General features: G+C 40.6%; 1 pseudogene; it reads left to right on the top strand.

Annotated features, from left to right (window-relative positions):
• Positions 1-10,605, top strand: part of LOC103741360 — a 22,317-nt pseudogene extending 11,712 nt beyond the window's left edge.
• Positions 10,606-12,342: the final 1,737 nt, after the last annotated feature.

Genomic DNA, 12,342 nt, shown 5'->3' with positions numbered 1-12,342 from the left:
ATGAATCTTGAAATCTCCATAAAACAAACCCAAACAGAATAGTTTATGTAGAAACAGGAAAATACGTATTCTTTTCAGTTTTACATGATATGTAATTCTAGATAGTTTACATGTATAGTGGTTACTTTCTTTCTCTTTTTTTTTTTTACTGTGACCAAATATCTGATAAGAAGCAAATTAAGGAAGGAAGGGCTTATTTATGATTCATAAAGAAATATGAATCTTGAAATCTCCATAAAACAAACCCAAACAGAATAGTTTATGTAGAAACAGGAAAATACGTATTCTTTTCAGTTTTACATGATATGTAATTCTAGATAGTTTACATGTATAGTGGTTACTTTCTTTCTCTTTTTTTTTTTTACTGTGACCAAATATCTGATAAGAAGCAAATTAAGGAAGGAAGGGCTTATTTTGACTCACAGTGAGGTGATTCTGTCCACTGTGTAGGGAAGAACTGGAGGAAGGATTATGAGGCTATGTTTATATTATATGCATAGTCAGGAAATATATGGTTGACAGGGAGTGAGTTACAAACTTCAAGGCTTGTTGATCTCAGTAACCCACTTTTTCAAGTATGATTTTATCTTCTAAAACAGAACCACAACCTGGCCACTAAAATTTTAAACATGAACCTATGGGGGGAGTTTGTTTCCAAACCGCAGTATGTTATGTCACCAAACAAAATTCAGTAATTTCAAGTGTTTTGGAATCTTTTTGCATCACCGTGGAATGATATACATATCAAAAACCAGAAAATTCACCAATATGGAAAAGTGAAAAACAGCTTAAATAGCCAGTGAGACAAAGAAGAAAATCAAGGGGGTGGGGTGGGGGGAGGTTTGAAAAGATTATATTTTAACAGAAAGGAAAGAAAATGTAACATTATGTATGGAACAGCACAGCAGAGCTGAGACTGAAATTGACAGCTGTAGATGTAGCAGGAAGAGAAAGAAAAGACTTCAATCTAATAACCTAATTTTTCTGGGTAAAAGAGTAAACAAAGATCAGAGACCCACACTCAGTGCTGAGAAGGAAGCAATAATAAGAGTGGAGTAGAGACAGATGAAAGGAGGAAATAGATACCATCACTGAGATAAAAATGAATTCTTTAAAACAAGCAATACATTGACATACCACTAGGAAGAGTCATTACAGCCAGTAAAAGAGAAGAATCAATTAAATCAAGAGGCGAAAGAGTGCATAGTACAAGGGGTATTTAGAAAAATACTATACATTCAATGTGGACAATCTAATGAAATGGACACATTTTGAGATACATATACAGTAACAAAACAGACTCAAGGAGAAAATGAAAACCTGAACAAACTTGTAATTAGTAAATATATTGCATTAGTTATCCAGAAAAAGTCAATAAAAATTGTGCAGGACCACATGGCTTGACTGGAGAATTCTACCAAATATCTCTTTGTTTGTCCTTTAAAAAGGATGTTTTTAGTAAAAATACAAAATAATGTGTTCATTAGGGAATTTTCATGCACATATGTTATTGTACTTGGTCACCCTCACACTGCACCCTTCCTGTACTTGGTCACCCTCACACTGCACCCTTCCTGTACTTGGTCACCCTCACACTGCACCCTTCCTGTACTTGGTCACCCTCACACTGCACCCTTCCTGTACTTGGACACCCTCACACTGCACCCTTCCTGTACTTGGTCACCCTCACACTGCACCCTTCCTGTACTTGGTCACCCTCACACTGCACCCTTCCTGTACTTGGTCACCCTCACACTGCACCCTTCCTGTACTTGGTCACCCTCACACTGCACCCTTCCTGTACTTGGTCACCCTCACACTGCACCCTTCCTGTACTTGGTCACCCTCACACTGCACCCTTCCTGTACTTGGTCACCCTCACACTGCACCCTTCCTGTACTTGGACACCCTCACACTGCACCCTTCCTGTACTTGGTCACCCTCACACTGCACCCTCTGCTGTCATTCCTGCCACTTGCTGTTCTTCTTCCTCCCCCTTAATGGTCCCTTGCTGGCTTTTATGACATATATAATAATACATATTTAAACATGCATACATACAAATCTGAATTCTGCATCTGTGGTTCTCACCTTCTTCCTCTTTAAAGACCCATTCTTCCCCCACATAGGTCAATTTTCTAATTTTTTAACATATGCATACTATTTTATATATGATATTTAACTGTGTATATTTAAATCTAGATTCTGCATGAGAGAAAACAAGCAGTATTTTTCTTTCTGAGTATTGCTCATTTACTCAACATGATATTTAAATAAGAGTTAGCAACAATACTTCACAAAACCACCATAACTCTGATATGTAGTAGAAAACAATGCTGGAAGAAAGGAAACACAGACACAAACATGGAGAAACTAAATCCCAAGTACATTATTTCTATGAATATGAAATTACACAACTATTGTGCAAAATCATTCATACAAAGCTCATTATTTCTATGAATATAAAATTATACAATATGACTGCTATGCAACATCATTTGCAGGTTACACAATGGTTCTAGTACAAAGTTGTCATACCATACAGCGATTCCACTTCTAGGCATATACCGTAAGTAATTGACAGAAGTTACTCAGTTAAATACTTGTACACATGGGATTCGCAATATCCTCAAAACAGAACAGAGCATGTTTCCATGATGAAAACATTTTGGAATATACACACACACACCCCAAATACTTTTAGCCATAAACAGGAGAGATAATTATACATGCTATATCAGGATAACCAGAAAAAGCAGAAAATAGTATGCTGTGAAAGAAGCCAACCACTAATGCCTCATATTATATACTCTACCTATATAAATTATATAAACATTCAAAAACAGGCAATTACAGGCAAAGCAACAGACTGGTGAATTCCAGAGACTGGAGTAGGGGACAAGGGAGCATGGCTGCTCAGTGGATAAGATCTGTGAAAATGATATAGACACAGCAGTTAATAGAATAGAGAAGGTATTGAAAACAACTACATTGGAAATACTTATGTAAATTTCTCTTTAATAAGAATCCAGTCATGTGAGTGACATAAGCCATTGTCATGCCTAGGTTGATTGAAACTTTGTTTAATGCTTTAAAAATATCTTCCCAAGCCTAATTTTCAGCTATAGTCTGAACCCAACCATACAGGGGAATAACCATGAAGGGGTAAGGCTTTGAATGAAAAGAAATATTGAAGCAAATACGACACTGGGAGTAGTGACAAGAATTGATAGAAATGTTCTTGCAGGTTTTACAACTTGGCTTCAGGAAAAGTAACTCTTCTGCTTTCCCAGGCCCTATTGGTCCAGTCTTGGAAAATACCCCAATCCTTATAGCTCCCAGGATCTGCACTGGGCAATGAGTACGACCTTGATACAAGGATCAGGAATTTAGTGAAGAGAGATATTCAAAGCATCCCAGCTTCTCTATTTCACCATTTGACACAGACATCCAGGATCTGGAACTGTTGGTGCGCTTATGTTCTAAGTCCCTCACGTGCAATGCAGGCCATGGAGCTGTCAGAGCCTTCTTCAGACTCGTACTGATTGTATAAAATGCTTACATGGAACATGTCCAAGGGTTAGACAAATGACTTATAGAAAATCCAAGAACAGGAAATATAGGCAGGATACAGAGGACAGTGATTTATAGAAGGGGCTATGAAAGGTGGTTCAGGTCACTTTACAAAGGTGCTAATGGGTGTTTACATACGGTCTGACTTTCTCATAATGCCTATCCAGAATGTCACAAGCAAGTTTGTTGACTCCTTTTGTTTGTTCAATTTTTGTAGGACTTGGAGAACTTCATTGCTAAGTTTGGGGACCCTGGGTTTGTCCTTGTGGTCAGGGCTCCACGATAAGCTATTTTCAGACTAAGGAAAGCATTAAGGAGATGAACAGTGACTTTGCCCACCTCCCTCAAGGGATATTATGGAAGTTTGATGCTTCTCATTGGCCTAAAGATATCAAATTGGCTGCAAATGTGAAAATTATGGACCGGCTTCCTCAGAATGACCTCCTGGGTAAGGAGTACACAGGCATGCTCCTCTGTTTCCACTGACATGCATTTGTTGCTCACTAGCTCTCTAATGTCTAGGTGGGAATTTGAACTAAGAGAAGAAGGAACTGTTCATAGGTAAAGCTTTGGGGGCAGAAAAGGAACAGACAGCTGGTGATTTAGGGGAATATGACCCTACTGCCAAATTTACTATAGTAGCAGATTTCACCCCTCTTTCAATCCAGGACAAGCTTTTTGTCTCTAGTGAGAAGTAATATTCTGTCAGGTCACTTTGACTGCACTGCATCTGGCCCTGCAAGGACTGTTTGAATATAATCCATTGTGACATGTGATCTCTCAGGACATACTACTGCATTGCCACTGTCTTTAGTGGAGACCTTAGCACCTGTTGAGTATGTGCTACAAACAAACACAAATGGACACATTCTTCTTATTGAAGAAGGGTTTGAAGATGCATAACTTTATAAATTTTATGCACACAATGGTTGAGGTTGTACCAAGGTAAGAGAGAGTCAGGTTGAGTACCTCACTGTAGGTACTGAATCTAACTAGTTTTGGTGTCATAGAAAGTACCTTATAGCCATATTGGTATCCTTGTTTCTGAGATGCTTTTTGCAGACATCTCACTACTATTGCATAAAAAGAAGTCATAGGCGGGCGTGGTGGTGCACACCTTTAATCCCAGCACTCGGGAGGCAGAGGCAGGTACATCTCTGTGAGTTCAAGGCCAGCCTGGTCTACATAGTGAGTTCCAGGACAGCTGGGGCTACAGGGGGACCTTGTCTCAAAAAGACCAAAAAAAAAAAGAAGTCATCACTAGGGCTTCTAGGATGAAAAGTCAGTAATTCATGTCACTAATTTGTATATAATTTAACCATAGGACTATTTTTTTTTGTGGGGGGTATCAGGAGGACCTGTGGGATGATGACCAAATAGGAGCTTTATTGTAGAATTACAATGCTTTTATACCTTGCTCAAAGCAGGAAAATCTTACTATAGAAATATAGCTCACTCACTATCTAGTACTCAGGGTCCCTGTTCAGGTCCCAGGTGCTGCAGCTGAACTGTGGTGGATCCTAAAAACCTGAGTGGGAAGGGTAGGGGATTAAGGAAAAAAGACAAGGACATAGAACAACTGGGATCAGGAGGACCTGCAGGCTGATGACTGTGCAGATACTTTATTGCAGGATAACAATGTTTTTATACCTTGCCTCAAAGCAGAAAAATTTTTACTATAGAAATACAGCACAAAACCACAAGTTCCTTTGAACCACACAGTTTCAATAACCACAGTTTTATTAATCACATGTACTTCCATCCAGTACCCAAGCAGAACTTCTAAGACAAAGGCATGTACCTGGGAACAGTTTCATTCATCATATGTAATTGTATCAGCAGTACCCAAGCAGAACTACTAAGAGAAGGGCATGTGCCTGGAGGCTGATTATCAGACTGACCTGTACAGGCTCAGCCCCGGGTCAGCTAGGACAGGCCTTGCCAATATCCCTTTAGCTGCTCTCAGGGGACCGAATTGCCTGTGCCTGGGTCAGCCAGGATAGGCTTTGCCAATATCCTATTGCCTGCTCTCTGGGGGGTTCGGTGTGGTGGGGGTTGGGGGGCAGACATCCTGAACCTGGAAGCCCTGAATATTCAGCTCCCAACAGTGTGTGACTTCAAAAATGTCTGTTTGACGGTCCTGGGATGGTTGTAAATATATACAATTGGAAGAGCTGACATTTTGTTGGCTCTGGCTTGCCTTCTTTTCTTTCTACCTTTCCCCTTGTCCCCGCCAAAATGAGAGTCTTGCAATGTGTGTGTATGTTTTCTGGCTTCAACCTCTCCTAAAGGACATTCATCATCTTTTTAGTTATTCCATTCTGATTGACATTACTCAATAAGAATCCATGGAAATTCATCCAGGCATGGTGGTCCATGCCTTTAGTCCCATCAGGGAGGCAGGGGCAGGCGGATCTTCGTTGAGGACTATTTTTAAGAAAAGATTCTCATTTTCTGTGAAATATATGCTGATTCTGTGACATATTTGGAGACTTACTATTTATTTATCATCAGTGATTTTGTTTTCTTTAAATAAGGATAGAGCAGGTAATACAGTTTGGAAATACAGATTTGTATGGTACAGTGCATCACTGTCTGATTTCAGGGCTTCTACAAACTACATCAAGCACGATATACAGTTCTAGTTTTATTAGAGAATGGAGATGAGGAAGGCAGAGATAAACAAGAGGTGAGAGAAGTGAAGAGGGAGAGACGTGAAGTATCAATGGCTAGACAGAGGATCAGTCCTTGATTGTCACTCTTCCCTGAAGATTTCTGCGGGTTTTGGGTCTCAGATGGTTGGGGATGAGAAGAAGCTACATGCAGAGGCAAGTCTGAATTTTATATTCCAGAACATGCACAACTGAGTACTTTCTACAAAACAGCAATGATTTTACTATCAAACACACCCTGAGGTCTCACTGGTTTTTCCTTGAGGTACTCATTTAACTGGTGTTCTGAGCCTTTAATCCTAAAATGTTGTATCTTTTTTTTTTTTTACAGCAGTCCACCCAAACATTCACCTCTTTGTTACCCAAGGAGGAATAGGTAGTGTGGCAAAGGCCATCCAGCATGGTGTTCCCATAGTGGGGATTGCAGCCAATGCAGATCAGCTTGATAACATGGTCCGAGTAGAAGCAAAAAAGTTTGGAATCTCTATCCAGGCTCAGAATGTTGGCCCTGAAGATGAAGCAAGTCATAGAAGACAAGAGGTGTGCATCTCTCAGATGTTGTGGTCATCAAGATGAATGTAATTCTAACACTTACAGTAGTATGGAGTCTATTTTTCAATAAAGAAGAATTACCAGAATATGGAATTATGCCAATGATACTAACAGATGACCCGTATCCTCTGAGAGTAAGACTAGAATTATGGTGAGTTTCTGATAGTAAGTTTCTGCCTTATGGTTATATACACAGGGTCTCCTTGAGTGAGATGTTTTCCTTAATGGGAATTCCATGTGAGACAGGATGTTTACAAACGTCCCACCCCTCTTCCTCATGATTTGTTTGTGCTGCTGCATCATGGTTCTTCCCTTCTCTTGTAGGGGTAGCTTCTTCATGAGAGATTCAAGTCTTATTTCCAACATCACCTTCTCTGTAAATCTTTCATTTCAAGCAGTCTCCTATCATGCTAGCTTACTACACAAAACCCTTCTTAATACTTTGGTTCTGCCAATGCTTTACTTGTTCATATTTTCATTTTCTTTTGTCCCCAACTGGAGTATGGGGACATAAGTGTGTGTTTCTTGTCTTCCACTTTCTTCTCAATAAAGATTTGCTACCCTAAAAAATAACTAATGGATTTTAGTTTAGTGATGCAATAAAATAGGCCCTGGGTACGTCAAAGAAATTTACTGCCAAATAAATATAGTGACTCATTCAAGGAGAAAAAGAAGTATCTTCTTTCTTATAGCTAAGAGGGACTGAATAACTTAAATGATGTTTCAAGGACACAATATGATTTAGTTTTCCAACTTTCACAAATTATTTTGGATATTGTGCTGTGATAGAAACACTGAGCAAAGAAACTCATAGAAGGAAATGTTTATCTGAGTTTACTGTTCCAGGGGAATTAGAGTCCATCATGCTGGGGAGGCATGGCAACAGAGGTGGTTGGAATAGAAGCAGTAGCTAAGTGCTCACATCTTTAAGCAGGCACAGGAAGCAGAGCAGAACTAGAAATCCAGCAAAGCTTAAGAACTCTCCAAGCCAACCCTCCAATTACATGCTTCCTCCAGCATGGACACACTTTAAAAATTCTCTAAGACCTCCCAAAACAGCACCACCAACTGGGGACAAAATGTCCAAATACTTGGAGCTTATGTTGGACATTCTCATTCAAACTACCATAGACATGGGCAGGCAAGTCCTATTAGAGGAATGAAAAAGAACCAACAGAATATTTTTAGACCTACATGAGTTGTTAAGCTCCAGAGAAGTAAATACTTTCAATTTTATGTGTTGTGGGTGTTCATGTTCTCAAGAATGGGTTGGTATGTTTTTTAGATTTTGGGAATATGGCAAGTGGCCATTATCTGTTTTTCCTTGTGATGGAGGCATTTTGAGTGGAGTAGAATCAATTTACTGTTTCCCCAGTGCCAGCTATGTATTTTGTTTTTTTGTTTTTAGTTTGTTTTTATTGAATTTTGATGTATTTCATACAGAATATTGCAAACAGTCTGAATCATCTTTATAGCCCCATCCCCACCAGACCCCTCCCATCGCCCCACCCCCACTGAAACCGATATACTCTGTCCTGTGTGTTAAGGTCCAATGTGTCAAGTCACTGTCCCCAGATGTCCCCCAGTACAAGTCCATCCACTTTCGACCTAGTCAGATCCGTCTTATCTATCTATCCAAACACCTTTTATTTTTAACAGAACATAGGGTGGGGGTTTATTTACAGAGGAGTGGGAGACCCCCATTTATGGCTGCATTGGAAAACACACACTCAAATATAGATCCTGTGACTTCCCAACAGCCGCAGAAAATGGTGAAAGAGGTGCCTCCTGGTGTTCTTGGCTTATATATCCTTAGCCCCTCCCCCACATGCAGCTAAGGTCAACTGATTGGGTGGGAGGGGTGACTGACTCCCCTCTCAACTCCTTGATGAGTGTGGGAAGGAGGTGTGACTATAGCTTGCTGGCATAGTGGTCAGGAGGACACTTCCAGTTAACACTCCACCCCTTCCTCTGGCGTTTACATTCTTTCCGCTAAACTCTTCTGCAAAAGTCCCTGAGCCTTGGAGGGGGTGGTAGGTGTGGGATGATCTTCCTCCTTTTGTGTCAAGGCACTGAACTTTTGGGTTTCTGCATTGTCATTTTTCCATGGGTTGTTGGTCCATTTCAGTGGGATCCCATCTATTATAAAAACACAAACAACAAGAAGAAAGAACCATCTAAACAGCATCTGCTATAATAACTTAACCTTACAAATGCTTGGATAGTGCTTTAGCAGGTGCATCATGTCCATCTAACAAAACAATTGCAGTGACTTCCCATTGGGGCCTATATTCTCCCCTGCCACAGGGAGTTGATCTGGTCTACAGTGCCAGATGTGTGTTCCACCTCTAGGAGCAGGCATTATATCCAATCAAAAATTTGCTGGCTGTACACACACTAGACACTCCACTATTGCACCAACAGGAACATCCTGTTTGGTATGCTGATAGTGCGACATGAAGGGTCCATCGCTGAGCAGAATTATGGGGATGATTCTCCCCAGTCATCTGCATATTGCTTTTTGGCACCATGAAAGCCACCCATCCAGTGGAAGGGAGATTCCAGCTTGGCCCAAACTTGATTTCTCCCTTTCTTGTGCTCACATCAAGCAGTGTCTTCAGCAATAGGGTCCCTCTGTCCACTTGTGTCCAGCTATGTGGTTTGTGTGAAAAGCAATATGTGAGAATTCTCCTTTAGCCTAATGAGTCTGAGATAGTGATATCATAGACTAAAATCAAGCATTTGGGACTAATGAGTCTGAGATAGTGACATCATAGACTAAAATCAAGCATTTGGGACTGAAGAGATGACTCAGCAGTTAAGAGCACTTGCTATTCTTCCAGAGGACTCGAGTTCAATTCCCAAGACCCAAGTTGGGATGCTCCCAACCACCTGTAACTCACGTTTCAGCAGATCTAATGCTGTATCTCAGTCTCTTTGGACACCTGCATACACATGTGCATATGGTACACACATATACACATTAACAAAAACCTTTAAATCAAGCAAAATACTTTATTATGCATGTTATGCAAATATGAAGTTTGCAATTAAGGAAACCGGTCCAGGCCAAGACGATTCTCTGCTGATGCAATAAGGAAATGACATGTGGTTCTCAGCTCCATTTTCCCCAGAGTATTACTGGTCACTTAATGTAGACATTGACACAGAATTAGTGGTCCATATACATGATAAACAGTACATCAAACCATCAAATATATTTTCCTATCATTTCATAAGCCTCTTGAGGCATGGTCTAGTCCTGACAATTTTCTTAAAGTTTAGTACTTTTAGGGTTCGTTACTGATCTTAGTGGGTAGGTCATATTAAATTTTTCAAGCTGACCCAGTCAGTACCATCTCAACAAATTTTCTATTTATCCAACATACCAGTATATAATAGAAGTGTGTGTGTGTGTGTGTGTGTGTGTGTGTGTGTGTGTGTGTAGGTTCTGGGAGACATGAGATCTCAATATTGGTATAGTACATTGTAACATGTTGTCTCTGTTTTGACCCACAGGTACAAGTCTACAGCAACCTGATGGCTACCAGAGTCATCAGGCTCTCCCACCCCCTGCCCCCTGCCCCCTGCCCAGAGGTTGGTGAGCTGGATTGATCACATCCTGCAGATAGGTGGTGTAGCACATCTCAAACCTTATGCTTTTCAGCAGTCCATGGCATGAACAGTATCTACTTGATGTCATTCTGTTACTGCTAGGGCTCACTCTGGGCACCTTTGGCTTTGTGGGAAGATTCTTGGCACCGTGAGAAGGTGGCTGAGTGGGGCCAGGAAGGTAAAGAAGTCCTGACACCAAATGTTGCCTAGGAGTGGAACTGTTGGAAGCGAGGTGCCTCTGAATCTTCAAAGGTTTTCCTACTCCAGCACAGACCTCCTCTTTCTGACAGCCATGCACTTCACTCTGAAGTTTTCTACCCAATTATAGAAATCTCATGTATCACACTTGGCCTTCTTGTTTTGTCCCTTGTTTACCTCATACCTTCCTACACAGAGATGATTCTTCCTGGAAACCCCTGAGTTCTAGATTCTTCCCCTAGACACAGTCCCGACAGTGTCACCCTCTTTTCAGAGGATTTTCCTCTCTCATTTATCCTATTTATTTGTGAAAACTACATGTTTTTGGAAGATTTCACTGAAGGCTACATTTTTCCTCTCCCAAATTTGCCTCATAACTTAGGAAACTTTTGTTCTTGCTCATCTCCTCTTAAGGAAGAAATAGCCTCTTTCTTAGAAAAAGAAGGACCAATTACCTTGGCAACTGAAAAAGAAAAAAGGGAAAATCTTTTTAACAAAAAATCAGAAGAAATTTTAAAATTATTTTCAATACTGGGAGAAAAGGTTTTCAATATGTATCTGACATGAGAGACTAATTTTTATTTAAAGTAATTCAAATAAGGAAATTAATTATGCAACATCTATGTACTAGAGCAATATGTAGCCAAAAACTGTAATGATCCAGAGCATTATAAACTGACATGAAGTTCAAAATATTAAATAAAATTTCAAAGTTAAAGGATAAATGCAGCATATCTGATTTTTTGAGGTCTACCCTCAAAAAGTAGAGGGGAATAAAATTATGTACATCTGTCTTTATTTTTCCTTTTTTTATTGAGCTTTTTAAATTTCATACATTTCTCACTCAAATCCAGACCACCCTCCCCCATCCATGCCTCCCCCATCTCCCTGCCAAACCTTATACATTCTGCCATACATGCTGAGTCATATTCGTTCAGGTGTTAATACCCTGATGTTCTTCAGTGTAAATGAGTCCATTGGTGTCTAGCCAGCCCATTCAGTGGTCATATGTAAGTCATACTCTCTCTTACCCAACAGCAATTAGTCTCAAATAGTTCTCAATCTCGTGCTGGCCCACCACCTATTTCTCACTTCCTCTTTGGGTCCTTGTTCAACTGAGCTGACTTGGGTCCTGGCAATGCCACTGCTGCCACAGGCTCACATGAGCAAGCCTCCAGTGGCCTTGAAGCCTCCACCTCACTGTGTTCATTAACCAGCCCCGACTCTTACAATCTTTCTGCCTCCTCTTCTGCAATGGTCCCTGAACCGTGGGTGGGTGAGGTTCTATATAGGAGTCTCTTATTTTCCAAAACTTTGCCAGTTGTGGCCTTCTGTGTGTGTTGCATTCTGATGTACATTGAAGCTTCACTGGCGAATGTTGAGGGGTGCATTATCCCCCTCTCTACCCCTTATTCCACTATGTTCCATGAGCCTTAGTTGTAGAGATTCAACTGCAGATGCGTCACCTAGTACTGGGTATCTCCCAGGCATATGTTCTCTGCGCCTGACCAGATGAGCAACTCTGCAGTAGCTTCCAACTGTTGCAAAAAGAAGCTTCTTTGATGAGTGCTCTACAGCATATTTGTCACTCTAAGGGAGGTCTCTTCTATATGGATGGCACTGCATTGCCTTCTAAGCAGCTCCCAGGTATACATGTGCATTAATGTTCAGACACTCTACATGCATCTTTCATAGAGTTTCTAAGGCATCACTTTTCCCTCTAGGTTTCCCA

The sequence above is a fragment of the Nannospalax galili genome, unplaced genomic scaffold (assembly GCF_000622305.1).
Source record: "Nannospalax galili isolate Female #2095 unplaced genomic scaffold, S.galili_v1.0 scaffold139, whole genome shotgun sequence".
NCBI classification, from domain to species: Eukaryota; Metazoa; Chordata; class Mammalia; order Rodentia; family Spalacidae; genus Nannospalax; species Nannospalax galili.
The sequence above is the reverse complement of the archived record's forward strand: the minus strand, read 5'-3'. Positions and strand labels throughout refer to the sequence as shown.